The sequence below is a fragment of the Neolamprologus brichardi genome, chromosome 15 (assembly GCF_056152115.1).
Source record: "Neolamprologus brichardi isolate AB-2024 chromosome 15, ASM5615211v1, whole genome shotgun sequence".
Classification (NCBI taxonomy): domain Eukaryota; kingdom Metazoa; phylum Chordata; class Actinopteri; order Cichliformes; family Cichlidae; genus Neolamprologus; species Neolamprologus brichardi.
In genome coordinates this window covers 22,877,744-22,905,007 of record NC_142118.1, presented here as the reverse complement: position 1 = coordinate 22,905,007, position 27,264 = coordinate 22,877,744, and positions in this window count along the sequence as shown.

The window sequence follows — 27,264 nt, the reverse complement described above, 5'->3', positions numbered from 1 at the left end:
TAATCAGCTCAGTGTCTGCCAACCTTTCATTACACTGGCAGAAAGAGAACGGTTCCACAAATCTACAAAACCACTGAGAAGATATGAACACCATCTGGTAACAGCATACGAAGCCCCCACATGTGAAAGAATAACTCAGACATGGTTGTGAAAGATTTGCTTTCATCTTCTTTCAGCTCTAGGTTGCTCTTCTAATTTCCTTGATTTAATTTACATTAACACAGACTTTCACAGCCTGTTGGATTTCTTATCTTAACCTTTGATCTAATTTCAAACACATGCAAACTTTCCCCTCTGCAGTAATGTGATCTCACTCCTTATTTCTCGTCTATGTGCGGCACCTGTGTCACACATGATCCAAATTGGCGAACTGGAAATCCCAGATGGAAGTTTACTCATCGGGTGACGGCTGATTTGAGCTTATTTGTTTGTTTGCTTGAATTTATGATGACAGTTTGTTCAAACCCGAGGAATGAAGGCAGCTTTTCCTATCATCATATGCATAACTATGCAATGATGGAAGGTCTAAAATGAAAACTTCACAGAAACCCACTCTGGGTTCTCATCTGAGTAACCGGCAGGTAAGATGGTGGGGATTATATTTTAGTTTTAAACAGTCCAAATGCGGACTTTGTGTTCTTCTATAACATTGTTTCATCACAGGAATGACATTAGGGAAAACCCATTAAACATCTGTCTGATCATTTTACTTCCCACACATTCATCTCTCCAAATTTCCCATAATTTATACTCCTGCATTTTAGAAGCCTTGTGAAAGGATACAAACTCTAATGATGAAACCTCAATCAGCACGAGCCTACAACTACACCAGATGTGGATCAAATACCCTGCTGAAAGTAGTCTGAACCTAAAAAGAAACATTTGTGTGTAATTTTTTTATTTTTTAACAGCTTTTTTTCTTTTATAACTGCTTTATTTATTCTTTCATTTATAGTTAGTATGTTGACAATTTGTATGTTGTATTTTTCATACAATGCTTGGTCTCAGTTTTTCATAATGTTTGTTTTTATGTCGAAGCCGTTGTAAAGCATCTTTGTAGTATTATTATTATTATTATTATTATTATTATTATTATTATCCCTGCACTGAATCATACTTGTTATTAATCTCTGGCTCTCTTGTTATTAATCTCTGTCTTTTTATCCCATCTTCCTTCTCTCACCCCAACTGGTCGCAGCAGATGGCCGCCCCTCCCTGAGTCTGGTTCTGTCGGAGGTTTCTTCCTGTTAAAAGGGAGTTTTTCCTTCCCACTGTCGCCCAAGTGGTAGCTCATATGGCGGACACATGATTGTTGAATTATTCTCTGTATGTATTATTGTAGGGTCTACTTTACAATACCTTACAATTGAGCACAAGGAAAGCGGCGGGGCCAGACGGCATCACCGGCCATCTGCTGCGGTGCTGTGCTAACCAGCTAGCAGGTGTGTTCACTTCAATTTTCAACGAGTCCCTGGCTAAGTCTGTGGTCCCCACATGCTTCAAGAGATCTACCATCATCCCTGTCCCCAAAAACAACAAGCCCTCATGCCTGAATGACTACCAGACAGTTGCACTGACCTCGGTGGTTATGAAAGTGTTTGAGAGGCTGTTGAAGAAAACCATTTCCTCTTCCATCCCAGACACCACAGATCCGCTCCTGTTCGCCTACCGACCCAACAGATCCACTGAGTACGCAATCACCCATGTCCTGCACACCACCCTCAGCCACGTGGACATGAAACAGGGTAACTATGTGAGAATGCTGTTTGTTGATTACAGCTCAGCATTCAACACAATAGTGCCCGGTAGACTGTTCACAAAGCTGAGGGATCTACTGTAGGACTCAACAGCCATCTGTGTGCATGGGTGTTGGACTTCCTCACTGGCAGAACTCAGGTGGTGAGGGTGGGTAGGTGCATCTCCAACACCATCAGCACCAGCACGGGAGTGCCACAGGGGTGTGTCCTCTTGCCACTGCTGGTGGCGGACTTCAGAAGGAGTCAGCACAGAGACTACAAGCCCATTATCATTGATGGAGCTCCAGTGGAGAGGGTGCAGTCCTTCAAGTATCTCGGTGTCCACATCTCCTCAGACCTGACATGGTCTGCCCACATTCAGGTCCAGACCAAAAAGGTTAGGCAGCGCCTGTACCACCTACGACAACTGAGGAAGTTCAGGGTCTCTCCAGTGATCCTCAGGACTTTCTATACAGGCGCTGTGGAGAGCATCCTCACACAGAACATCCCATCCTGGTATGGAAACAGCTGTGTCAAGGATAAAAAAGCTCTTCAGAGAGTGATCCGTATGGCAGAATGCTGCTGCAGGACTGCTCTCCCTTCCCTATAGGACATTTACTTCAGGAGATGATGGACTAGAGCAACTCAGATTTTGAAGGACCCGTCCCATCCCAGTAACGAACTGTTCCAGCTTCTGAAATCAGGCAGAAGCTTCCGCACCTTCCGAAGAAGAACAGAGAGGCTCAAGAGGAGTTTTTACCCTCAGGCCATTCGTGTGTGGAATCGGAAATGGAATCGACAGTTATCAGTGAGGGGGGGGCGACCACCCTCAGGACAAAAAACAGCTTTTTGTGTCAGTTGTAAGTTATTACATTTATTCTACTGTACAGTTGAACATTTAAACCTGGGTGTTTCTGGGGGATTGACTCATTTTTGGGTCCAGCCATGAGTGGCCTCTAGAACTGCAGTTTTCTGTTGTTGTTGGGGTTTCTTTTTTTTGGCTCTTCCACGTTGGCTTCACTTTTTTCAGCGTGTACAGCGCTGAATCATAAGTTTATGAGAAGAAAGTGTAATTTTTTTCTGGCTTTTTTTGGAAATGCATCCGCAGTTGCTCCTGAGCTTTCCCCCCCAATCCTTTTATGTTGAAAACGTTCGGTCCAGTGAAGCCATTTGTGGTGGGTGTGCGGTGAGAAACTGAACGCGCTGTAAGTAAACCATGAGTCACTGACGGAGTGGTCGGACCACAAGCATCTCCACAGGTAGCGTGTTCACCAGTTTTGTTTGGGAGCTTTGGTCTCCACGGAGATTGCTAAACACCTGACTCGACTTGGGTTTACTCAGCAGTTCTGTGTTTAACTCGCAGCAGATGGGAATGGACTCCAGAGCAGTCGGAAACTATAACAGACTCAAATTCTGTGTAACTAAGCTTTGTTGTGTCCTAATGTAAACACGGCCATTTCCTGTAAATTATTCCACATGTCATCTGACACCTGCGGTTTATTTCCAGAAAAAGGTTGACCAGAAAAAAAAAAATTCTGAGCTCACAAAACACTTTGTCTCATTTGGGCCTTTTATCAGATTTCACTTTTCTCTGCAAAAGGCAGCTCTCTCCTGAATTTAAATTTATCATTTGGTTTCATTTATTCAACTCTTTGATTACAACGCAAGCAAAACACCAAGCAGGCCCAAAAGCAAATGCACTGCAGTCTGAAACACAATTTGCCTTTTTGCAATTAAAAGCATTTGAGTATTTGAAAACTTGGCTTGAAAAAGTTTCAAATTTCTTGACAGAATAGATATCTGTAACAGAGTTAAAAATGCTGATGTTATTGATCAAGCTGTGGATTTAAAGTGCCGTGTTGTGTTCGGTACTTCTTTGTGCAGGTTTAAATGAGTTTTCATGGATCAGGACAAGATTAAGTGTAGCTATCCTGCTCTCCTTGTGTGTGTACGCTACACAATTCAGCAGTAGCCTAACTCCACTTGAAATAACGCGCGAAGTCAGGATGTAGCGTCCAACTCCTTTTAATTAGTAAGTATTTCCTCATGGAGTAAAACTGAAATACAAATAACATAGCTAAAATTAACCTAGCATCATTAGCACAACAAAATTAGATTCCAATACACATCCATTAGCATTAGCACGCAACTACTAAAGTATTCATCTACAGCAAATATTTTCACAAAATATACATAAAATACAATCCTACAATTCAATACAGATGAAAACTTACAGACGGTGGTGTCGATGGCACAAACAAAAGGCAGATGTCGCCGGATCAAATATCTCCACATGTGATCCGCTAGGAACTAAACAAAACATGGCTGACTTCCGGTCACTTCCCGAAACTGGTTTTCAAAATAAAACGAATTTCAAAATAAAATTAGCTCACTGCAAAGAGCGCCTGTATTGCAATAAAATTAAGAGCGGAACACTCCCCGTCTGGTATCTGTTAAGATGCCATATATCAATATTCAGACCACAACATAACCTTTTCAGTCCTGGTTCTTTAAAACCATAACAACCTCCGTTATAGGCCTGAGGAACACTTTGGCCACTCCGTCTTTGACGACCCGGATCTCGATCTTGCGGACCTTTCCATCACCGCCGGGGAAAGTGTTTGTTACAAGAGCCATGGGCCAGTCGTTCCGGCATGTACTATCATCTTTCATCAAGACAACGTCGCCTCTTTCGATGTTTGGGCTGGTCTCCTGCCATTTACGACGAAGTTGCAGTGTCTGCAAGTATTCGCGTTTCCAACGATTCCAGAATTGGTCGGCCAATCTTTGCACTTGGCGCCACTGCTGTTTATACAGGTCCTTCTCAGTGAATGTCCCTGGAGGAGGTGGAACACTCTGCTTCTGAGTGAGAAGCATTGCCGGGGTAAGTATCTGAGGGATGTCAGGATCTGAAGAGACAGAGACAAGCGGTCTGGAGTTGATGATGGCCGTCACCTCCGCCATCAGGGTGCACAGGACTTCGTGGGTCAAACTGGAGGAGGGAGTACGCATCAGCATTGAGTCTAGGATTCTCCTTGCAACTCCTATCATGCGTTCCCACGCACCGCCCATGTGCGAGGAGTGAGGTGGGTTGAAATGCCATGTACATCCGTGATTGTTGGTGTATCTCTGAACTTCTGACTTTGATACAACTTTTTGGAACTCCAACTCTTTGCAAGCACCAACGAAATTGGTTCCACAATCTGAGTATAGGTGTTCAGAAGGACCTCGGATTGCAAAGAATCTTCTCAAGGAGTTGATGAACGAAGAGGTGTCTAAAGACTCTATCACTTCTATGTGGACTGCACGTGTGCTCATGCAAGTGAAGAGAACGGCCCAACGCTTACTCTGAGCAATGCCTCCTCTTGTGCGCCTGGCTATCACGGCCCAAGGACCGAAAATGTCCACACCAGTGTAGGTAAAGGGTGGTGAAGTGCTTAGTCTCTCTTGCGGCAGGTCTGACATCTTTTGTTTCTCTCTTTTCCCACGAAGCTTTCGACAGGTGACACATCCGTGAAGAACAGTACTCACGCATCGCTTGCCGCCAACTAGCCATATGCCAGCAGCTCGAATGGCACCTTCTGTGATGGTACGACCTTGATGCTCGACCTGCTCATGATAGTGTTTGATGAGCAACGTGGATACATGGTGTTTGCCTGGAAGAATGATGGGATGCCTTTCTTTGTCGCTTAAGTCAGCTAATGTCAACCTGCCTCCAACCTTTAGCAGACCATCTGCATCCATGATCGGGTTGAGTTTCGTTAGAGAGCTTCTCTTGGAAACATCGGCTCCCTTGGAGAGAGCATCTAGCTCTACAAGGAAAGAAGCTTGTTGCACAGCAAGAAGAATCACTGTAGTTGCCTTGGACAACTTGTCAGCTGTGACAGGTTTACGGCACCAATGCCAACCATTACATCCGTTGGTTCCTCGGCTGCTTGCCTTAAAAGAACAAACCACATGGATGAGTGTTGCAACTCCTCTCCGTATGGCCTTCCAGGAAGAGAATTTTGTGAACCTCTTACAACCCAGCAACTTGTCCTTTTGACTTGTAACACAGGTTGTAACTTGTGGTCGTATCTCAACATCTGCGTCAGGGTTGATAAGCTCAAAGGTCTCATGTTGCTCGTCGCTTGGCTGTGACTTGTATAGAAATGTTGGACCCGTGAACCAGTTGGTTCTGGTGAGATGTGAGGCTTGAACAGACCTAGAAGCATGGTCAGCTGGGTTATGCTCCGTAGGTACATACCTCCACTGATTCGGTTGTGTGGACTGGCGGATTCTCTGGACCCTGTTGTGGACGTACACATAGAAACGTTTGGACTGATTATGAATGTAGCCCAGCACCACTTTACTGTCACAGTAGAAGGTGACCACATCAATTTGGATATCGATCTCTTGAACGATAAACTCAGCAATTTCTACGGCTAGCACTGCCGCACACAGCTCCAGTCTGGGTATGGTAGGTTCAGTTGGTGGTGCAAGTTTAGCTTTCCCAAGAATGAAACCCACATGAACCTGGTCATTTGCATCTGTTGTCTTGAGGTACGCCACCGCACCAATCGCTTTGGTTGAAGCGTCTGAAAAGATGCATATCTCTTTACGACTGCCATTGGAACAGGAGGTGGTGGTATACGCTCGAGGGATATGAAGATGTTGCAGTTCTTGAAGCGAATTTTTCCATGTCTCCCAAACCTTACATTTGTCTTGAGGGAGTGGACTGTCCCAGTCGGTTCCATCTAAGGTCAACTCTCTCAGCAACGACTTGCCTTGAACGGTCACAGGAGCGACGAAGCCGAGAGGGTCAAAAAGACTGTTTATGGTGGAGAGAATCCCACGTCGTGTGAATGGCTTGTCACTGACTGACACTTGGAAGGTGAACGTGTCCCTTTTAACATCCCAACTCAATCCAAGGCTTCGCTGTGTGGGTACTGCGCTTCCATCCAAGTAAAGATCTTTAATGCCCTTAGCATGATCTCCTGCAGGGAAGGCTTCCAAGACGTCAACGCTGTTGGACGTGATCTTGTGCAGTCTCAGGTTTGACTCAGAGAGAGATGCTTGGGTTCTCTGTAGCAGAGAAATTGCCTCTTCCTCTGTGGATGTGGAAACAAGACCATCGTCTACATAGAACTCGCGTTCCACAAAATGTCTGGTGTCTGACCCGTACTGCCGTTCTCCTTCCTTTGCAGCTCTTCTGAGACAGTATATTGCTACAGCTGGAGAAGGACTGTTGCCGAATACGTGAACCCTCATCCTGTATTCAACAATGTCTTTGCTGGGATCATTATCTCTATACCACAGAAAGCGTAAGTAGTCTCGGTGGTCTTCTCTCACGACAAAACAATGAAACATCTGTTCGATGTCAGCCATGATTGCTACTCGCTCTCTCCTGAAACGAATAAGGACTCCCATTAGACTGTTATTCAAGTCTGGTCCGGTGAGTAGCACGTTGTTCAGCGAGATGCCATTGCATTGTGCGCTTGAATCAAAAACAACTCTGATTTGGTCGGGTTTCCTGGGATGATAGACCCCAAACATCGGCAAATACCAGCACTCTTTACCTTTAAGAAGTGGAGGGGCTGGTTCTGCGTGATTGTTGTAGAAGATCTTGTGCATGAAGGCAATGAACTGGTCCTTCATCTGTGGTTTACGTTCTAGTGTGCGCAGTAATGAGAAGAGGCGGTTCATTGCTTGCTCACGATTGTTGGGCAAAGGTGGTCTGGGGGGCCTGAAGGGAAGAGGAGCCACCCAACTATTCGAATCGTCCTGAAAAACCTCATCACCCATTATCTGCAGAAACTGTTCGTCCTCTATGGAGAAGGCACGCTTGTCATCATCCGCTGTTCTTGCAAAGACTGTGTTGCCGAGTGAGTCGTCGTCCATTGTAGTGCTACGGCAACTGTGTGAGAGTCCCTTGACTTGACTGGAGTTGACCGTTTGCTTGAGAAGGATGTGGCTCGTACAAGGTCTGAATAATGATGGTCTTCCGTCTTCCAGTATGTTCGTTTTATAACAGTGGACAATGGGCTTATGAACCTTTCCCAAACACACATCACCTACTAAGACCCATCCAAGGTCAAGCCTTTGAGCAAAAGGTGCATCACCAGGACCGTTGATTTGCTGCCTCACCTTGTGAACCTGGAGAATGTCTCTCCCAAGCAAAAGAAGGATCTTGGCATCATTATCAAGAGGCGGGATTTTGCTAGCAAGGCTCTTGAGGTGCGGGTGATGGAGGGCAGCTTCAGGTGTCGGTATTTCATCACGATTATCTGGTAAGTCGTCACATTCGATCAGTGTTGGTAACATGAGGCTAACTTCACCATTTACTGCTTCAATTTCATAGCCATTTGCTCTCCTGCCGGAGGTTGCGGCTAAGCCAGCACAAGTTTTCAGGGTGTAGGGGTATGAGCCAACTTTGATTCCAAATAAGTTGGAGAACTCTGACCTGGCTAGAGACTTGTTGCTCTGGTCATCGAGCATAGCATACATTTTGATAGCTTGTTGTGGGCACTCTTTAGGGTAAACCTTAACAAGACATATCTTAGAACAAGATTTTGACCTGGCGCAATCGCCACAAACTTCAGTGCACAGAGGGCTTGCAACTGGTTCTGGGATAGTGTCCTCTTTTTCCGGCTCCCCGCCGTCACCTGTTGGGGGACTTGAGGCCTTGGTGGACAGTTGTGGTGGACCAGGATGAAGAGCTGTGATGTGCTTGTCACTGTTGCACTCATCACATCTCAGGACAACTTTGCAGTCTCGTGCGAGATGAGATGTGGATGCACAGCATTTGAAACAAACGCCTTGATCTTTCAAGTACGTTTTGCGTTCTTCAATGGTCTTTAGCCTGAAACCACGGCATTTCTTTAAGGGGTGGGATTTTTTATGGATGGGGCAATGCTTGGATATATCCTCTCTAGGATCTGGATCACATTGTGGGGCATCAGAAACGACTTTGGTCGTATGCACTGAGACTGGGTTTCTTAAATTTGTGTGGCGTGAGATAGGCTTTTCTGTGACAGGACTGCTTCCAGAAAGAGCAAAGCTGGGATCGTTTCTTGTTTTAGCTTGATAGCAGATGAAGGAAGTGAAAAAGGAAAAGGGGGGATAACCAACCTTGTAGTCCTCTTTGTATTTTGACCCTTGGGTGATCCATTTTTCTTGCAGGTTGTATGGCAGTTTTTCCACGATGGGTTTGATGCCACGGGCGGTATCCAGGTAAGCTAAGCCGGGCAAGTAGCCATCCTCTTTTGCTGAAAGTAATTCCATCAATAGATCGCCAAGATCCCTTAACCTGTAATTGTCCTTGTTTGTTATTTTAGGAAAGCTGTCCAACTTCCTAAAGAGAGCACTTTCGATGACTTCTGGAGCACCGTAGCATTCATCGAGCCTGTCCCAGACCATTTTGAGTGCAGTATTTGGGTTGTCAATATGAACTGCTCTTAGGCGCTTGACATATGCAGAAGATTCCTTCCCAAGCCATTTTGAGAGTAAATCCAGCTGTTCACTTGCAGTAAGGTCCAAACCCTTAATGGTATTGGAGAAGGCAGATTTCCATGCTCTGTATGACTCTGGATGATCATCAAAGTGGGTTAAGCCAGTGCTCACAAGCTCTTTTCGTGCCAGGTACTTCGCCATGTCCATCATCACTGAAGACTCTGGAGGGTGTGTATGAGAAGTGCTGGGGTACTGAGGAAAAGTTAGCTCTGGTTTAGGGTAGGGCGTATTGCTCTTTTGTTCTTGCAGGAGTCCCTCACTGTTAACTTGGAGGCGAGCATTTATATCTGGCTGAGCTGATGGGATAGGGGTGTGAGCGGTTTGGTATGCATGCGTTACCTCGGAACTTGGTTGTGGCTGGAAAGGTGTGGGCCATGAGTCTTTCACAATATACTCATCTTTAATGATGTACTTAGCCGATGGTGGAGGGCTCTTCTCGATGGGATGCTCTGATATTGAGAGATTGACTGGTTCATTGCGTTGGTTAAGCTGCATAGTTTGGTCTCTGATATAGTCGCTTACACGTTCATGTGTACTCTGCACCATAACTGGGAGACTTTTCCAACTAGGATGTGCTTCAACCTCTATCTCTGCCGCTGCTTCCAAAACTTCTGCTTGGGCAATTGCGGCTGCAGCTTCCTTTTCCAGATTTAAGGCTTCGAGATTAGCTTCTAATCTTGCTTTGTCGACTTTAATGCTGATCTCTCTCTGTGCGAAGGCAACACGTGCACGAGCAGCTTCTGCCTTGGCTCTCGCGTGTGCTGCTGCTGCACTGACATTTGATCTACTTGAATATCTGGAAACTGAACCAGTGCTTTTAACTGATGCTCCGTCTTGAGGAGGCTTTGGCTCTTTAGGTCTTGCACCTTCGGGGTGTGCTTCGTCCATGTTTGTTGACATAGCTTGCTGTCGTGGAGTTGTTTTGCCAGCTGCTAACCGTCTTTTTACTATCCTGCTCTCCTTGTGTGTGTACGCTACACAATTCAGCAGTAGCCTAACTCCACTTGAAATAACGCGCGAAGTCAGGATGTAGCGTCCAACTCCTTTTAATTAGTAAGTATTTCCTCATGGAGTAAAACTGAAATACAAATAACATAGCTAAAATTAACCTAGCATCATTAGCACAACAAAATTAGATTCCAATACACATCCATTAGCATTAGCACGCAACTACTAAAGTATTCATCTACAGCAAATATTTTCACAAAATATACATAAAATACAATCCTACAATTCAATACAGATGAAAACTTACAGACGGTGGTGTCGATGGCACAAACAAAAGGCAGATGTCGCCGGATCAAATATCTCCACATGTGATCCGCTAGGAACTAAACAAAACATGGCTGACTTCCGGTCACTTCCCGAAACTGGTTTTCAAAATAAAACGAATTTCAAAATAAAATTAGCTCACTGCAAAGAGCGCCTGTATTGCAATAAAATTAAGAGCGGAACAGTAGCTTGTAATAAAAGTGAGGTCTAGACAGCGTTTAGTCAAAGACATTTCTTTAGTAATGCAACCCTGAAGTACCTACAGCAACAATGAGAGCTGCTTGAATTCTCCAAATTTGAAGTTTCTTCACTCATGTCTTTGCACACCCCTACTGCATCCAGTCATTAGCAATTATTCATCTCCGGCTCTTTCTGCCATAGCCGGCTTTTTGTCTCGTCTCCCTCCCATCACCCTCAACGGGTCGTGGCAGATGACTGTCCCCCTGAGCCTGGTTCTGCCGGAGGTTTCTTCCTGTTAAAAGGGAGTTTTCCTTTCCCACTGTTGCCAGCGGTGGTTCACTGCTGTTTTACTCCCTAAAAAAGACATTTTGAAAAAAATAAACAAATGTTCTTGTGACCCGTGGTAGGTACCTATTTAAAATAGGACAGAGCCGTAGGCGCACAGTCAGTTAAAAAGTTTAATTTTTAATACAAAATAAAAGTAACAATGTAACAGCAGCACCTAAAACCAATTAAAAACTTTACTTTATTAAAAACGATAAAACTGTATGATTGCCCGTGAGACAGGACAAGCGCTGCCGGGAACAGTTTAAGAAGAAATCGACATATCACACGTTAAAAAGGGACGGCAACTCACACGTGACCCCAAATGGGCAAGACACTATAGAAAAAGAGAGCAAACCTTCGGTGCAGTCTTCACTCAGGCCCACCGCTGTGCATGCAAAACGCCGCAAGACAAAAATGATTTGTTTTCCACGCAGTGCCTTCGCCGTCTGCAGCGATATACACATATAAAAAAGATAAAACACTGAAAACCATCAATATCTGCGGTGCCTACTGATACAGAAAAATAAAATAAAAAACAAAATCGACAGCCGCAGCAGTCACAGTCTGTCGAATTACACCAGTTTAAAACAAGTTAAACACACTGATGTGTCCGGTCCTTTGCCCGCAGCCAGAAATCCACTTGGCAAAGCAGCAGCTCGGTACTCTGTCCACAAGTTTGCGTCACACCCTAATAAATGTGGGTCAGTGGCGGTGAAGTCCACTACTCCCACAGGAACGCAATGTTTCCCACCATTCTAACAGAAGTTTAGTGGGACACGCATCAAGCGTTCATAGAAAGGAATTAAAAACACCAACTTGCCCAGCTTGGACCAAGCACTCACAGCTTCAGGTTTGCTAGAGGATAGCTAATTACCCACACCTGAGCTTATGAAGGGGCAAAGACCAGCTCTGCCCTCCAGGGGCGGTTCCCAGACTCAAGTCTCACCTGTCACATTCTGCTTTATGCCTCCAGACTTCTGACATGGAGATATGATCCCTGATGAACCCCCCAGTCCTTCTATCTCTGACACAGTCGTGCATTTCCACTGGTTTTTTTTGTTTGTTTGTTTTTTTGTTACAAAAACTGAAAACTAATGATATTGAAGCTTTGTGTCTTTGTGGTTATTTGCATAGATGTTCGCCATTGGTTGTTTTTGTGTGTTTTCATTCTTTCTAAGTAAATTTCTCAGGTTTAAAGCTTTTTCTTTTTTTTTTATTCTTTTTTGTGTTTGTCTGTTTGTTCCCAGTCATCATCATCTATTTCCATATTTTGTTGTTTTACATCTTTTTGCGTATTATGTCTGTTTTAAATCATTTTTTGGTTTTTATTTTAGTTCACTGTCTCTTTTGCAACCTTAAACACAAACAAACATTTCTGTGTTTGGAATATTAAATACATATAGACCAAGGCTGCTTTTTATTTCCTGTGTAAGTCAAAGTGTGCAGACGTTCTGGTTGGTTTTGTTCCTTCTTTCCTCTCCCATCAATCACCTCACCATCACACTTTGGATGACACGACCGTTTATATCAGGGGTGGGCAATTCCAGGCCCCGAGGGCCGGTGTCCTGCAGGTTTTAGATCTCACCTTGGGTCAACACACCTGAATCACATGATTAGTTTGTTACCAGGCCTCTGGAGAACTTCAGGACATATTGAGGAGCTAATTTAGCCATTTAAATCAGCTGTGTTGGTTCAAGGACACATCTAAAACTTGCATGGACACCGGCCCTCGGGGCCTGGAATTGCCCACCCCTGGTTTAGATTGCGTCTTCTGCGAAGCATAAACAGCTAAAAGTAACTTTCAATTAAAAGTTTCACTTGTAGTGAAACTACTAAATGTTTTTCTTAATTTCTTAATTAGGAAAACCTTTTAAATGAATTACTCGCTTTGCTTATGTTCAGCTTGTTTTAAAGTTTTCAGTTTTATTGTTGTTTTAACTTTCTCTGGTGTTACTTCTGCTTTCCAGATGTGTCATTTTACAAGCATTAATTTCACTAAAAGCAAAAGAAACAACATTTTTCAAGAGCGCTTTTGGGCCTCCATTTCAAAGAAAGACACCAATGTTACCATTTTATATTAATCTTATTACTTGAGACACATGTTCTACTTGGAAGTTTATGTAAGTGCTGTGTCCCCCTTGTTAAATGATGAGTTACAGGCCCTTCAATAATCCCATGTCCTTGCCCCAGCGTCTCCCGTATTGATTTTTTTTGTTTTATTTAAATAAGTTGTCACGCTCATATCACAGTACAGTTTTGCAGGTGCTCCAGACACCAGATATTTTAACACTTAAGTAATGATGACTCACTGTGTGGCCAAAGGCTTCAGTGTGCAGATTAAGCTCATCTTAATTTTTGTTTTTTTGGAGCCAAATAATCCAAACCATGCAGCAAAGATTAATGACTCAACTGTTACAGATGGATCATTTTAAACACTTTTTTGCATCTGCCCTCTGACTCTCGGTATCAAACACACCACAGATATTAAACAACAAATTGTTTTCAATTAGACAAACCTCAAACAATGTAAATGATTAAAATCATATTTTTCCCAGTTGAAGCAGAAGGCAAAAAATGGAAATGTCTTGTAAAATGAGGCTGCTGGCTGTTACACCTGTTACATCTGACTACATCATTACGAGTGAAGTCCAACACAGAGTGTGGAAGAAGATAAATCGGCTGTGTCTAACATCTGGAGCAAGTACAAACAAATCAAACTTTTAAGGTTATAAAAGGAAAACATGGGTAACATCATGCACACAATGTTCCACGTTCAAATCACAGATTTGTATGCTTTCACGTTTCACGAACAAATATCAACCTGTCTGTAATAGGACATTTAAAAATCAATACTACTACTAATAAGATTTATAATCATCATCATCATCATCACCTTTTGATGATTATTTGCAGTTTTCCAAAACATAAGCCAGAAAATGCTCATCAGTATCAATTAAATAACAAAAACTAAATTCCACATAGAGAAAATAAACCCTAAATGGACCGGTGTCTGTTTTAACATTTTAATTTAAACATATAACTCATCTCCTTTTAAATGATCATATCTGTCATTAAAATGACTTCTGTCATTGCTGCTTGTCATGATTCTAGTTTCTTGGTACCATTTCAGAGACGCAATATCTTCGTTATTTATTTTATTTGATTCTCGTTGCAGTGAGTTGATCCTCTGGCAGCGACGGATCACGTACTCGTTGTCCTCGAGTTTTCTTCTTTTTCTTGTAGACTGTTAAATCTGTTTTTCCATATTAACTTTGAAGTGAAGTCACAGTGAGAGTGTCAGTGTGAAATAAAATGTGGAAATTATTTCAGCCCAAGTGTGCCTATTAAATATTTTTGAAATGGTCGTCACTCCCGTTCTCACGCCTCGTTCTCACCTCCGGTTTTATTTTCTTTCTTCATGCTGGAGTTTTCTTTGTCACTGTCTGCTCTGCCTCTTTAGTTTCACCTGTGTTTGATTGGAATCAGGCCCTCGGAGCATAAAGCCTCTCTCTCTGTAGCCTTTCTCTGTTTGTTCCTGTTTTGGTTTAATCAACCGCTTAGATGGCAGCCATAGCATGTCTTTGTCCATTGGGCCTTCATGGGTGCTTTTCCTCACTGACTGACCCTTAAGCTGTGTTGTTCTAGGATAAAAGAAGCTGTCATTTCCGAAAGAGCAGCGAATAAAGGCTTGAGAAACACTGAAGGCACTTTATGAACAGAAAGTCAGGAAATATGGAGGAAGAAATGAGGGTGGGACAAGATATAGAGTGACTGTTGGAGTTGTATATTTAAAAAAGCCAAATGTGCCTCTTCTCAAAACCATGCAAAGACATAATTCATCTGTGTTCTTAGGAAAAAGGTTTACTGTGTGGTACCATCTGTGTATTTCATTATGGAATAAAGATGGTTAAAATTCGGAAACTCATTTACAGTGAAGTTGTCTAATGAGCATGTGCGAGCAAAGACAATATTAAACTTTAACCTGTAGGTCTCTTAATCATGTCCTTTTTCCCGGCTGGTTGATATTCGGAGTTTAAGATCAAGAAGTTCTCTCACAAGCTCTACTGTTGTCCCCTGATCTAATATTGCTAAACATTATAGTTTCACATCCGATACTTCAGTAATGTTGACGGTGAGCATACAGCTTCCAGTGGCGTTGGAAAAACTGCAGCGTATGGGGAAACGGTAGTACCAAGCGAGCCAATCGGTTGTTGCCGGCTGCATTTGCATGACGTAATTGCATCTCAAGGGAGGTGCGCATGAGGTCACGGTGTAGTGTTTCAGAAGGAATTTGCGGGTACAATTACATATGGTATGAACTTGCCACAAAAGCATAAGTCCCAGTGAAACATTTGACTGTTGCAGTGAAGAGACTGGAAAGAAAAGATGGAATAAATGGTGCAGCTGGATTTTTAGCCTCCTAACTCTACATTGATTAAAGAAACTGTTTAACACACTAAACATCGATATGACGGCAAAGGTTTGCTTTGTAAAGGGAGTAATACAGAGAAGAGTCACATGGTAAAACAAAGCAGAGAGCTGCTGCCTTAATGATGGTGAACTAGACAGCAGCTGGATTATAGCATGGTTTATACTGAATAACTACCTAACCTGATCCTGATTTATCTTCCTCTCCTCTTCTGCTTGTAAAGCATCTCGTCCTTCTCAGTTACAAACGCCACCTTCTGTGTTTTAAACACTTACTGTAGTTTACAGATGATGTTTAAATATTTCTGGTAGGTCTGTCACTTACAGTTGAATTCTTATGAAATTTGGGATATTGAAAAAACAAACCTGACCATAAGTTATACTGCCAGTAGTATTTGGTTTCATTCACCCGCTGTCGTCTCATTAGGAGGAAAGGTAGCTACAGGCATGTCTGAAAAGTCAACATCAACCCCCAGAGTGACAGCTTATGTTTCCAAAAACATTGGAGATGGATATTTATCTGTTTTCTTAACCCACCTCTGTGGTTTAAAGTAATTTTAACTTAAGGGGGTAAAAACAAAGAATTAGAGTACTTTAAAAAAATTAAAATAAAATAAAAACGAAATAAATGTTTTTACTAGAGCAGTGGCTCATCACTGGGATAGAGGCATATTGGGGTCAATAACACACTAACTACTTCAACTGAGAATAATATTGCGAGGTTGGCCTTGCATTATGTTCATTCCGGTGCAATGAATCCCTCTGTGTACACTTCCTACTACTTTTGAATATAAGCTTGGCTGCTTGCCTGTCTGTGTTCACCCTGCAACAGACCAAGGACCTGCCCAGGGTGTACCCTGCCTCCAGAAAAAAAAAAAACCTGCCATCTTATTTGCAGGAGTTCTAAGCCCACAGCAAAAAAAAAAGTCTTTGACTACCTGGCGAGACACAGCATGTCAAAGTGGCTTTTCAAGAACACTGGGGGAAATTAGTTTTGACACAAATGTTTAATGGACTCGAAACAAAGTAATCAACTGTTTTTCATTTCTCGTACCAAACTTTAAGAACAGAGGGTCGCTGCACCATTTACTGATACATTTCTTCTATGGAAGTCTGCAGTATAACACAAGATATCTACAGTCGTTCATCACGGGAGATCATACACAGCAGGTCAAACTTGAGTAAATGGTATCCCTCTTGGGTTGGGCTGAGTTTTCACTTAAAACAGTTCCTTCACCAGCGATCAGACTGAACTCTTAATGGTTTGTGACAAGGATGACCTGCACCACGAGGGCACACATGGTTGTATGGGCCATATCCCTCAGAGGTTCATATTTTTCTCCAGACTAAATCAACCTCTGATTTGTGGGAGTGATCTAACTCGTCTTCATTCATGTCAGCAAAGCTGAGCTGAAGGTTTTTGTCTTTTCCCCACAGAAACTTAAAAATGGGCAACTCCGTGCATGGCAGCTGCATTCATTGGTTTGAGGTGTCACAGGGTCAGCCTCTTGTCTTTTTGAGGGTATTCAACATAGATGTTTCAGAAGTAACAGTCCACGCTTGATTCATCACTTACAAAATAATTCTCAAATTTGTTTGTTTTAATGGAGAGAGATTGACAGAATATATAAAATCAATACCAATTTACAATAGTGCAGTTCCAAGAAATAGATATAATAAATGGAGCCATTTATATATATTTTTCTACATGGACAGAAGAGCAATGACCACAGCAGACCTAGGTGTCCTTTTTTTGGACACCTAGTCAGGTGTCTCATTGCCTCATTGCTGGTATTGGCAGTCTAAGATTGCAGTGGTTTCCCCCACACTAACTCAAGCGACATGGAGCTCTGCAGAGACAGACTACCCCTCCACCATGCCGGTGTGTCGCGATTGCTGTCATCACTCCAGGGTTCCGGTGGTGATGGCTGTTTGGCCAGGATGCATATATTCACCATGCGTCTTACCAAGCTGACTTTTTTCTCTCTTTAATAAAAATTGACATGTGAGTGGTCTCTAACAGCCGTATCTTACTGACTGAAATAATAACGGGAAATATTCAACAGAAAACATCTGAATCTTCATTGGGGATACTTTCACTGCTTCTGCACATCAGTGAGTCCCTTAACAGTAAATCAAAATGGACTTATTTTCACTGGACCTCAGCAGAGAAGAGAGGGCCATCCTTTTATCCAAGAGGCCCATTCATTTAAAAAAGTAAAAGTTTCCAGTGGCATGGTGTCCAGTTTGGAAGCACACAGTGCAAATTTCAGTGATCAGCGTCACTCACTGATTCAAGACGAACCAGCTGTGGACTTGTTGGCACGCAGTCTCATTATTTCCACTTTTAACTCGTCCTCAGCAAAGCAAATTTGACGTGCAACAGCCAAAGAAGCTCAGATTTAAGCATAATGAGCTTGTTGCTCTTGCTGAGGTGCCAGACATATGTACAAAGATCATAAATCATCACTGGACTGTGTGAAATACCGCTTGGATAAACATTTAAAAGTGATTGTATGTATTGTACCCTCACACACAGTGATCACATGTCCAACAGCTGGAAACACTTTGTGCTCCAAAGCTTAAATTCATTTGTACAAATCCTCCTTTTATTCTCATTTAAAAAAGACCCCCCTTGAGTCCGTCTCCAGTCAGTCCCCAAAGACTAACACGTTAAAATGTCCAAGTTTACACCAGAAATAAACATGTTTGAAGCCTGCTAATAAAGCTGTTTTAACCTCCTATAGATTATTTGACCCTTCATATCACCTGAATGGGATAATTCAAGCACCTGTTTGAATTCAATCTTAACATTATGGGTTGTTGTCAAGTTGCCAGGTTTTGGGTACCCATAGTTGTCTGCAAGGCCTCACCCTAGCTAACTGGACTCTCCCGGGCAAGAAGACATTTTGCCACGCCCACATGCCTTGTCAATTAAAATATGAAAGATGTTAAAATGTCTGAGGTGTTTTTCAAAGAACTCAAATGTTAGTATGAATACTGGTTCTAAATATCTGATTGTTCCCTTTAACTCTCATGGCTGTAATCTGAAGTACTTACTGGTTCAGCTGAGGGAAGTTCCTTTCATCGCGGCTCCTCATTGTGGTGGAGCCACACGCTAGTTTATGTCTACACTGCAGCTCAAGCAAAAAAATTCAGTCAACCACAGCAAAGCAATTCAAGCTCAATTTAACTTACTTTTCTCCAATTGTCATTTCACCTCACCCTCTCTGTTGTGGTAAGCCCCACCCACTGGGGGTGTCACTGTACCTTGGAGCAAATAAACAGCTTGAGTCAGAGTTGGACAAACGTTGTGAGCCCACATACAGAATAGATGCATTGGGGCGTGCATGCACACATCCTGAGTAAGAGCCAGTGTTGTGTTGAGGGGAAAATTTGGGCCAGTGAAAGTCAAATGCATCATGCATCTATTTAATAAACCATCAACCATACAAACCTCACAGTGAGACTGGTTTGTTGAAAGGATGTCACTGTTGGTGTGCAGAAACCACCTCTCTGGAAAAGTGAGACTAATCTGCATCAACCACCCACAAAACTGAGCTGCTACTAAAATCAAAGCCCAATAATGATCACGTTTAGTAGTGTTTAGTAGTACAATTTCAAAGAGGAAAATCCAAATTATAAAATGTAGTTTCCAGTGACAACTCAATCTTCAAATTTTCATGAACATCTCACATTAACATGCTGCTGAAAAGCGCTCTTATGGTCAAACCACTTGAAGGCAAAAAGAGTTCCTTAATCCCTTTTGGGAAACATAGGAGTCCACAAACTCAACCATTAGAATCAAAGAGAGGCTGAACATATTTACAGGCATCACATTTCAAAATGTTAAGAGCTTCTCCACCCATCTCAATTTGTCTCTCCCTGACAAGCCGTTATGGATGTGTTTGTGAGTGCTGCCGCTGCACAAGCGGTCCAGTCAGCACGGGTCATGCGGTGATGCTCTTAGATGGTGCCGAATGAACAACCCTGCTTATTTACACATCAGATAAACAAAGTGTTAACATGGTGAACTAAAAAACACCAAAAAAGTCAGGTAGGGAAGCTCGGCAACTGTTTATGCTCTGAAATGATATGATAAGCTAGAAGTAGTATTTGCATGACTGCACAGTGTGCAGCTGTGGGGTTATGTTCATGCTTGATTTGGCTGTTTGATCTGTCAAAACAACATCAGTCATGTTCATTTTTGTCAGTTAATATCAATATCTGCTCATGCAGTGTAATCCATCAGCCTGGCAATGAATCACGATTTTCCAAAAGGTAAAAATGTTCAGTTTATGTTGAAAACTGTATCATAGAGAGAACGCTCTGGTCAGTTTGTGATGTGAGTATTGATAATGTTTACACTGCGCTACTTGGGAGGATTTTTCCTGGCTCAGAATGCGATCTCACGGGACTGGTTCTTGTAAAATGACCGCAATCAGTCATTTTGATGAATTATGTATTCTTCCGTTACTTCTGACTATTTGTTAAACAAAATGCCTTTTGTCAGCATTACATGGTTGGGGCTTTTTGGTTTTTCTTTGGCTTCAAGCTAAAACCAACAATTCTTTGCATGGAAATTGATGATTGACACAAATGATGAACTTGAAACCAACTCTAACCTCCATCCTCAGAAACGGCCGTCTATCATAGTCTTGATGCCGACTTGTATCAGATATACTTACTACAAATAAGCAGGGTTAATGTATGCCTACCAAGAGGAAATTGGTGCTGTTTTAGCTGTTGTTGGTACATGATGGGGTGCCATTCAAAATCAATTGTTTCACTGCTATCCCCAGAGCAAAATACAAGGAGCCTAATTCTTAGTCCAGTCCTTAAAGGCAGTACACACAATCCTCAAATCTCCAGGAAGCAACCAATCCAGATCATAGTGAAGATGCCTCTCTTTACCTCGGTTCTCCCAGAGTCAAACATTTAATATTCCAGCCAGTAGACTCGAAGTACTCAAAACTTACTGAAAGTAAAGATACTCTAGAGTAGGTTGTCAGAAAGACTCATGACCTAGACTCATGACCAATACCTGGATAAGTTGCGGATTTGTGGATGGATGTATTCTTAATGAGGAAGACTGCTAAATCTGCAAAATGAGATGGCAAAAATCACCAAGAGCAGATTGCCAATGTGTCTGTACAATCACTCAACCCTGGGAATAGAAATATTGCTTTTGACTATGAGCTTTTTAGACACCTAATCAGTACTGCAGTACAGACTGCCTGATTACTTTTACCACATCAAATAAGACTTTAAGATTGATCTGGTAAATGTGAAGCTTATATTACATATATTTATTTACTTTGGACAAAATTAGAACAACATATCATTCAAGCACAGACGGTACGATCACTGAAAGGATTATATTACAGTATGAAGTCAGAAAGAGGTCCTTGTGAGTCACATCTGTGGGTACATTACTGCAGAAGGGAAAGGATGTAACATACCCTCAGATTTATTTTTCGCTCCTGCTGCAGAAAAGAGTAGTTTGGCCAGATGGTCACAACCTTCCATTGTGCAAATTTCCTGAATTATTATAATCTATTTAGTTCACTCACCACTTTTTAGTTAAACTGGAACAACATAGTGAGGGCCTCCCAGAAGTTTGACCTTTCAGAAGAGCCTCGAGGTTTACATAAAAAAGGACCCAAGCACATCCTCATGACGTAATGGGCAAAAGGGATGGATTTAATATCAACACCTTTTCTTTTTTCAAACTATTAATTGCATCTAATTTTAGCTCAGATTAAAGCAGATTAAAGAGCCACTTTTAGTGAGCATTGTGCCAGCTGCAGGTCTATTTTATGACTGCAATAACAAAGACAAGGAGGCGCCTGAATGCAACCCATCATCATGGAGACACTGATCAATTAAGGCCAAGAAGAGCAACATCTGGCATTTACTGCATCCAAACAGCTGTGTTTGTCCCACTTGTATTAAAACTCACCAGCAATGAAGCTTTTCAGACGAATCTGACTCTGGGTAGGAGTCATCTTTGCTTTAATCAAGTGCAAGCTTGTGTCCTCCATGAACAGAATGATAAATACTTGAGAGTAAACTCTGAAAGTGTACAGAGATGATGAAACTAAATAAAGGTTTAACATTTTCAGAGCCAATGTTGCTGCCATGACTTTTTTTTTCTCTGACAATAATATTGTCTCTTTAAATGTGACGTTTTTATGTGCCAGAAGTGAAAAATGTGGTTTGGCAAAAGTTGTCCTAATTTTCCGGGCTGGTCTCTTGACATTAATCTTTTCTTGACTGATGCACCTGCAGTTTGGACATCCAGTCAGTGATTTATTCTCTTGAGGAGTCGGTTGCCTTCAATTGGCTTGCATATCCACTGCTGATTGCTGAATTCTTTAGTGCTGATGATATTTCTGATAGCTGGCGCTGAACCTGATATGCCCCACCTTCTTTTTACAGTGTGGTTTTAGTTGTACATGTTTACATCAGTTTCTCTTGTATTGTTGGTGGAGATTTAGACTTGTAGAGTTTCCAGCCCAAGGCAGAGACATAAAAACTGTTTGCATAAGCACGGATAACAAGAAGTCTGCATTACGGAAGGATTTAAATCCCAAATGTAGTTATAAAGAAGACGGGGCATCTTGTTCTCAGCATTTTGAAGAATTTCAAACTGGTATACATCAAATTACTGAGAGGTGAATAACACTGACATGTTTTTGCAGTGGGGGTTTTCTCCACCTATGCGTTGGGTGGATTCATGTGGATGCTATCTCTCCCCAAAATACGACCATGTTGACATATACATGCCCATCTCTATATCCATGGGTGTAGCCATGTTTTGAAGACCAGAAAGCCAATGGTGACGGGTTATCAGGAAATGAAGGCTTGGCTTTCAAAATGGTCTATGCTTTACTTAGATTTATTGTTCCGGGGGTTTGAAGTGAATCTATTCTGCTCATTTTCAGCTCCATATTTTTTATTTAGTTTTATTCCACAAAAATGGGAAATATTGGTTTAAACTTGTTGGACAACCAACAATCCCCTATATAGCTTATTTTCAACTAAGATTTATCCTGACTGATTTTTAAAGTTTAGCTTAATCAGTTATCCAGGACTAACTTTAATTGGAACATGTTGGTAAAAGGTGAATCCACCAGATATTCCTTAACTTTTGTTCTACAAACCTTGCGGGGGGGGGGACCCCAGCTTCAGAACTACTCCATATTTTGATTTAATGTTTTAGTTTATAAAATCTGGAAGCCAGAACATAAAATAACATCTTCACATCATTATCTTTGCTTTTTGGAAAGAAAATCAGATTACAAGCATGTAAAACAAAACGCCAGCAAGGCCTCACACTTGAGAACACAGAGATGTCAGGCATTTTTTTTCCTCTTGATGAATGAATTAAACAATGAATCAGTTACAGAAATTGCAGCCAGGGTGCATGATTGATCACCTGATTGCATCACTGTGTTTTGGTATGCTAGAGCTTGGAAAACCAAGCTCTAGCATACCAAAACACAAGAACTAGGAAATGTTATCTGCAGCACACTGACTGGGATTTGCCAGAATTGGTTACAGGAAGTTAACGCCAGTGTGTACTGCCCTTATCAGATGTGACCATGAGGAGGTTTTGAGCTGCTGCCTCTGTCAGCTCCATCCAGAGACGCAACAGCTGGCTTCTCCTGGGAGGTCAGCCTGCGAGGTTTCCCTTTGGCAGCAGGTTCATGAGAGGAAGTGGGGATGAAAGACAGTCTGTGTTTTTTTGTTTTGTTTAGTTTTTTTCCCTCATACTACACATGGCAACTAAATCTTCACAATCACTGAGAGCGTGCTCAAGAGTTGAGAGTTTAACACAATAAACCCTTGAGTGTTCAAGCACTGACACAATCCAGCACGTTTGGATTGTTTGAGATAATATCTACCAGCCCTGTGGTCTACGTCTGTGGCTTGGTCAGCAGTGAATCATTGCCATTAGCTCAAAGAAGCCCATTAATCACATAAATTAGTCTTGTGAAAGGTCATGACATTCAAGCGGACAGAGGTGACCACAGGTGAGTCAAATCTAAAACTCAGACATTAATTAAAATAAACCAGAGTGAAAGCAAGCAAACTGTTATGAAGCTTCTTGCCCGTTTGTGTCCATCCTTAGATCAATTACAAGCTACACTTTGTGGAAACACAGCTAGGGTGAGAAGTTTGAAAAAGTTTTTAATAACTTCTAATAAAGTGTAATAAATAAAACATGCAAGTGTTTAAATTCATATTGACAGTTAGGGGCCAGGTTTCACAATGAGCTCACCCGAAACCCTGGCCGATTGGGACCCACACCCAGTTTCACACCTTGGCTCAGGCGATTAGAGGATCGTTAGGGGGTCCTTTTGTCCCTCTGTGGGGGGATACTCCCACTAGGTTTAAATCTGGGACTCTCCACCATTTGACCTTAGAACTGAAGAAGCTTCTTGGATGAGAGGTGAAACGTCTTCAAGCTTTTCTTTGCAAGCTCCTTTAACTACGATGACTTGGATGACTGAGAACCTTCACAGACAGACAGTTAATCACCACTAAGCACTAATTAGCAGATAAGTGCATTGTGCTTTTGCAGACTTAGTTTAGGGATGCAGCTTGATAACAATGTTAGCTAGCATTACCTGATGACTTATCACTCCTACCTTTTCATTTACATGTGATCACTCCTGGGTGAAAAACCACCATGATGGTCAGTACAGTAACTTTGGATTGGGCTGCATTTTGAAGCATCAAAGGGTGAAGTCACATTAGTCCCGTAGTCAACAACAGACTGTATATATTAGCTAAGTAGCAGAGCAATTTTAACTGACTAAACTTTGTTGAAGGTCAAAACCATTCTGTTAGAAATTAATTGTGTGATTTGTTTATCGAAATCTGCAAATCACTCAGTGGTTGGAGTTGAAAAATGTCCCGTCTGTGGCTGTAGGGTCAGTAGCCCTGATACCAAAAACATCTGGAAGTGACGTAACGCTGCTGCCTCCTCACACTCAGCATCACATTACAGACACAAAGATGTCCTGGAAGCTTGACCAACTTCACACAACACAGTGTTTTTTTTTCTCTTTCTCTTTTGTTTGGTTTTTTTTTTCTGTGTAACCCTTAAAAGTTGCATGATTAATACCACTCTGCTTTTAAGCCAAACCATGAAATTTACAAGACAGGTAGCAAAGCGGCACCCTTCTAATCTTCCACTTGAGCATTTTTTATGTTTTTGGCTTGTGATTAGTTCTTTAACTAACATTATTTTCATTAAGTGATTTGCCAATTGTTTTTTGTTTTTGTTTTTAAATAATGTTAAGAGAAATGTCCACCACCCATTTGCAAAAGGCCACATCTTTCTTTGTAAACTGAAAATCTTTGGGTTCATCAATCATACAGAGAACAGTTTAAAGAAGCGTCAACCAGAAGATTTGTTTTGTTTTTCTTGTTTTTTTCTGGGTGAAAATATGGCCAAAAAAATATTATAAAGAGTTCGAGAATAATTTTCTATCCATCAAATAACTGAATGGACTAACTGGTTGCAGAACAACCGAGACTGTCTAAGCCGGGGCTCAAACTGGCAACCTTCCGATTACAAGGCGAACTCCCAACTCTTGATCGTCCCGTAGTAAGTAAGTGGATTATAAAATTGAGTCTTGATTTCCATCCCATTTGGATCTCTGCACATCACGTGCACCTTCTTCTCTCACTGATTTTTTGCTTGTTCATCATTTTCTACTTTGATTTTTACATTATGGTTAGCTGGAGGTAAAAAAAAATCTACTAGGTTAGGTTTGTTCATAGGGAGCCATTTCAAGGAATACCTTTCAGTGTTCACTAGGAAGTATTTGTGTCACGGTCCTGGGTCTTTTGACCCAGCGTTTTGAGTTTTAGTTTATGGTTTATGTTTAAGCCCTTCAGGTTTTCTAAGTTCATTTGTTATCATGCCTAGGTTGCTATAGTTCTTTATTTTTATATTCCCCTTGTGTCTTCCACCCCTGTTAAGTCTTCCTTGCCCTTCATGTGTTTCATGCCTGTGTCTTACGTTGTCAAGTTCAGGTTGTCATGTCTGCGTCTTATGTTTCCTGTTTTATTTTGAAGAGGTCTTATGTTCCTGTGTTTATCGTGTTTAATTTACTCTTCCACTGTGACATCGTTATGTTCATGTGTGTCAGCTGTTCCCTCATGTGTTCCCACTTCTCTCATTAGCCTCCTGTGTGTATTTAGTCTGTGCCTTCTCATTCAGTCTTTGTCGGATCGTCTGCGTTTTCCCTTGTCATGTCCTGCTTTCAGGGTTTCCTCATCACTTGTGAGACACAAAAACATTAGCATCCGCTGTTCACTGCGTGGGAAGAAAACTTCTTTTTACAGTGAAAACCCCCCCCCTAAACTTCCAAGCAAGCACGACAGTACGCTGCCATGGGAATGTGAAACTCCCAGATCCTTCCACTGACCGCTATCACACACCTGCACCAGGGTAAACCTCCGCCTGCCTCACTCCTGCTATACAGGTGAAAATAGAGCAACAGGACTGCTGAGTCTTTGATTTTATTTATTTTCTGGTGTGTTTTACATGCATTTATTTGAAAGAGTGAGTGTAAACACAAAAAACTATTTTATGTTATGTGCTGGAATATGCAGAAAATAGGTTTAAATGTTAAACAAATTTCTTCCAGTCAGAGAATGTTGCATATAATTTAATGTTTGCTTCATGCGTAAAGTTAAAAGATTAAAACTAACAAAACTAGTTTCAAAAAGAGACTTTTTCATTTGATTATATTTTATGTGATGGATTATGCAGAAAAAATAGAATTGGGCTGAAAGATCTATTGCTTTATTACCTATTCAGGTTGTAAATCGTGTTTTTAAAAAGGTAACTAAGTAAATGGACTGGTTCTTATATAGCGCTTTTCTACTCTTCTGAGCACTCAAAGCGCTTTACATAACTTGTGCATTCACCCATTCACACCCAGCACATTGTTCTAAGTGCTTTCTAAGTAACATTCACACTCCGATGGATGCATCAGAGAGCAATTTGGGGTTAATATCTTGCCCAAGGATATTTGGCATGCAGACTAGGGGAAGCCAGGAATCGAACCACCAACCTTCCGATCAGTAGATGACCTGCTCTACCGCCTGAGCTACAGCCAAGTAACTTATTACTTTTGAAAATAAGTAATCAGTAAAGTAATGGTATTACTTTTTTGGGGGAAGTAATCAGCAATTAGATACTGATTACTTTTTTCAAGTAACTTGACCAAAACTGGTGGCTACATTGCCCTTCCTGTCTCCCAGCAAGTTTGTTATTTAAGTTCAGTTGATTGACATTCCAAAAGAGAAGTTTCTCCACGTGAAATTTGAGGTCCTCTATAGAGGACTTTGTCACATTGTCTGTTCCAACCTAAAAGACACGCCACAGCTACTTTACAATTTAATACAGCTTTTCAAAGCTTGTTTGGAAAAAATGCTGCTACTCACTGACATCCCTGTAAATTAAATTGTTTACCCTGTCATGTTTTTGACTTTGAAGTGGACGCCACGGGCTTAGGGGGATGAAAATTTTGCCCCTCCTGCAAAATTACTACACAGCAGAAGGAACTAAGATTTTGGATCACCACCATACGGGATTTACAGTCACAGCCAATTGTCCACACCCTCTAAACAAAGGTAAATTAAAACCCATTTAGGTTTGCCCCCCTACTGAAGAGAAAAAAACAAACTGACAATGTTGGAGATTCTGTTTACTTTATGCATGTTAACATTTTCAGATATTTTTCCTCTGGTAAAAGATTTTTTAGAGGTAATACGAACAACTTTCCAGAGCTGAAATTCTTTA